This window comes from Cryptomeria japonica, chromosome 10 (assembly GCF_030272615.1).
Source record: "Cryptomeria japonica chromosome 10, Sugi_1.0, whole genome shotgun sequence".
Taxonomy (NCBI): Eukaryota; Viridiplantae; Streptophyta; class Pinopsida; order Cupressales; family Cupressaceae; genus Cryptomeria; species Cryptomeria japonica.
The window spans coordinates 738,870,311-738,874,404 of record NC_081414.1 but is presented as its reverse complement, the minus strand read 5'-3'; the positions used below and the strand labels follow the sequence as shown (position 1 = coordinate 738,874,404).

The 4,094-nt window shown below is 33.7% G+C and overlaps 1 non-coding gene across 1 annotated transcript; it reads left to right on the top strand.

The window, feature by feature from the left end:
* Window positions 1-216: 216 nt before the first annotated feature.
* Window positions 217-304, top strand: TRNAM-CAU (transfer RNA methionine (anticodon CAU)). The gene is given in 2 exon segments: window positions 217-254; window positions 269-304. It is a non-coding gene; the product is annotated as a tRNA-Met (tRNA).
* The last annotated feature ends 3,790 nt before the right edge of the window (window positions 305-4,094 follow it).

The window sequence follows — 4,094 nt, the reverse complement described above, 5'->3', positions numbered from 1 at the left end:
TATTATTAAGCAATTATGCGGCCATATTCAATTTGCAACGATGTTTGACAGGCGAAATCCCTGAAATGTAACCTGCTTGGTGTATAAGAACATTTTACTGTTCCTATTATTTGCAAAATTATTATTCTGTTAAATTTAATAAGCAAGCATACCATAATGTATTCATTTAAAGGTATTAAGAGTCTTGTAAAATTACTCGGCAAAAAAGTTTTCAAAGAGGTGGTGGCGCAGTTGGCTAGCGCGTAGGTCTCATAGCTGTCATTGAGTAATCCTGAGGTCGAGAGTTCGAGCCTCTCTCACCCCATGTTTTTTCGGTTTCTTTAAATAATATTGTCTGGTTGGGTGAAATGTTGGTGGCTTCTTCTAGGCTTGTTATTCAAGTTAACTCCTTAAATATTAGAGGTTTGCTAACTAGCGGTCGAAGGTCTTTTTTTTTAGTACACGACATCACTTTTGGTTTATATTATTTTATTGCGATTATGAGGCATTTTCTATCTAGGGGAAGAGCACCACTAGTTGAGCACCCTAACTTCGCGCTTCTCAAAATCTTACGTGGAAATTTCAAATCACTCCCAATTTTTTACAGTAGCTTACTTGGCAAGTCCCCTGTTTATAACTAAGCTTTCAGCACCACATCATCAAGTATGGTGCCACATTAGCATGCTTTTTGCCAAGGGGTCCAAAACAACCCAAAAAAAAAGTGAGACCAATAGGCATGCAAAAGAGGCCCCAATAGTTGTGCAACTGATATGGCATCACCTGATTGGTTACTTTTTACAATATTAGTATATTTTCTAACAATTATTGGTACATTTCCTAACGACTATTGGTACATTTCCTAACAAAAATTGATATTTTATGTTTCAAACAATAGATTTTATTTGTTCAATTTTTGGAACAAAAGGTATCAACAACCCTCACAACAATTGATACATGCTCAACTACTGGTGCTCTTCCCCTATTATGAGGCATTCTCTATCTATTGTTGGCACTCACTCTCATCAAACTAAACCTCACTTGCTTCCAAGTGTTCAATGGTTGACACTTGCCCTCCTCAAACTAAACCTCTAATGCTAGGTGTTCCTCTCATGTATTACCCTCAGTGCTCTCATGTATTACCCTCAGTTGAGGTCTCACAAAAGAATGTTCCTCCCTCTCCTAAATTAAAGAATTTGGATAATGAGGTTTCTTGGGCTATTGTCCAAAGATAGGAGAGAGACCTAAAACATGTATCTTACTCCCGTAACCAAGGTCAATGGTGTGAGAATTGCTACTTTTGAGTTTGGTGTTATTTAGTTGCACGTTGTGTTTGGTCTTGATATCCTTCCTACAATTGCATTTTTGCTACTTTTGTAGCTTTTTGTCTTGTTGTAAATTGCGTGTGACCCTACTTTCCCTTCTTAATATATATAAATTTGGTGAGTCTAGGCTATTCCAAGCCCTTCCAACTCTTCTCATTTGTTTCATTTTATACGATTGTTGTTGTGCTACTTTAAAAGAATAAGGATGGATATGAGAAGCCTATAGCATCTTTAATGTCTATCCAAGGTGTTGAATTCAAATAATAAGTTATAGAAAAATATTTCTATACCCTTGTCAAGGCCATCAAGAATTACAGGATATATTTAATAGGTGCAAGAACCATTGTATATGTGCCATATATTGCAATAGAGGACATATTTATTTAGTACAAATTCAAGGAAGAGATGCATATGGATCAATATGACATTAAGGTGCAAACAAAAAGTTGTTCAAAGGTCAAGAACTGGCCAAGTTCATGGCCACTGCAAACCTATATTTATTCGAAGTTAATGAAATAAATTTTAATAGTTTACCTACTTGTTTTCTCTTTAAGATATTATTCATGATATGATATTTTTTCTAGTTGGATAACATGAGATGCCCTGACATGAATGATAAATAGAAAAACACTCTCAAGATTCAATATCAAAGGTACATGCCATTGAATAATGTTTTGATCTAAAGAGATCCCCAATGGGTTGCTCCTCAAGTTCTTAGACCAAGAACAAGATGATAAGATGACAGATACATGTTATCAAGGGTTTTATGGACATTTCAAGGACAACATCACCATGTACAATGCCTTTAGAAAAGAATATTGGTGTCCAACCTTATTCAAGGATATGTCTAAGAGAGTAAAATAATGTGATGCTTGACAAACAAATAGGCAAGATGAAGTATTCAAGTTCTTTCCCTCATACAAATAATAATTGGAAGCTCTTCAGTAGTGTGGGATTGATTTCATAGGAGAAATTCGAGAAAGATATGTAAATGGATACAAATGAATTCTTTATGACATTGACTACTTCACAAATTGTGTTGATATAATTCCACCCATTATGCTATAACAAAGGTGGTAGTAGATTTCTTGTCAAGAACATGTAATAACTGCATTTGGTTTACCTATAAGGATCATTGCTAGTAATGCGACGTGTTTTAGATATCATGATATTTTGAGTTTACACACTAGGAATGAGTTCATTTTGATTCACTCATCCCCTTATCATCTCCAAAGTAATAGACAATTTGAGTTGAACAAAAAAAGATTCAATAAGATCACCAACAGGGCATTAGATATGAAAAATAAATTATGGGATGACAAGTTAAAGTATACATTATGGGCTAGCATAATGACATACAAAGAAACTATTGGTAAGAGCCCCTTTGAACTACTCTATGGATTAGATGCTAAAATTCTATTAGCTTCAATTTCCTTGTGTACTAAGTACTACATGATATTGAATGAGGATAAAATTACACAATCTCTCAAAGAATGGTATACAACCAAATATTTGAATTCCCACCATGCTTACAAGAGACACACATCCCCAACTAGAGCCCACATTAGGACTCAAACCAATAGTGCCAATTTTTTCCTTTAGTCTCACCCCTTGTGAATTTAGGATTCATTTTATCCATTGCATATAGTCAATCTATGATCTTCTAGTGGGCCCCTAATTGCCTATTATATGTTGGAAGTTACAAAATATAAGAATGTTCTAAGTATGGGAGTGTTTCTATCATGCTTTTGTATCTTTTTGAAGTTGGAAACTTTTTGTGAACTATCAACATTTCCTACCAATGAAATATATAGTTCCCATGTTCAATTATACATAAAGTTCCCACATGATTATATCAATCCCCTTTCCTTACCCTTTTTTTTTCATTTTCTTCCTTTTGTAAGATGTCAATGTTTGTCCAAATATTGTTCATTCTTTTTAACAAACTTATATTATATGTGACTCCCATTTCTTACATTTCTTCTAGATATCCTTTGTAGAGTTTAATCACCATGTTGAACATTTGAACTTGTCCACTTTTGTTTATTGGTTCCACATTGTTTTCCCACAAAGTTTCTCCCATTTTATTTTTCATCTATTTGTAGAGTTTCACTAAACTTTTTGAACTTTTTTCCTCGTATCCAGTTTTAACTTTCCATCTCATAATAAAATTATGCATACTCCTATCCTTCCATTTCTCCCTATATTCCCTCCAAAATAATCTCGTGTGATTTATTATACTTTTAGACTTCCACCAAATATTTAATTCCAATATTCAATTTCACATCAAATTTTGGCACAAAGTTCTTAGTCTTTTTATTTCTTCTTATTAGAGTTCAACCTAACTTTCAAACATGCTATTTTTTAGATGGGCATCCCATCTTGATGTCCATTCTTGCAAGTCTTTTCCATAGTTTTTCAATATTTTTCCTTTGTTTATTTCACCTTATGTAGTGTCTTGATGGTATTTTAAATTTCTCTTTCCATTGTACATTCCCACATTGAAATCCAACATCTTCCATTCTCATATTTGATTATAAATAAAACTTTTTCATTTATTATAGATTGCTCTAACTACTCCCAAATCTTCCCGCAACCTCAATTAGTGCTTGATTTTACTCGTACTAATAGATTACTCTTTCCTACCTAATAATTAGTGTCCAACCCAAGGTTGTGAATCCAAGTTTAAAATTAATGGTGGATGATTAATAATGCTATGTAGCCGTTAATGTGATTGGTTGAGTTCCAAGTCTTGTAATCCATGTGCACCTAAATAAAGTTACCTCTTTAGTG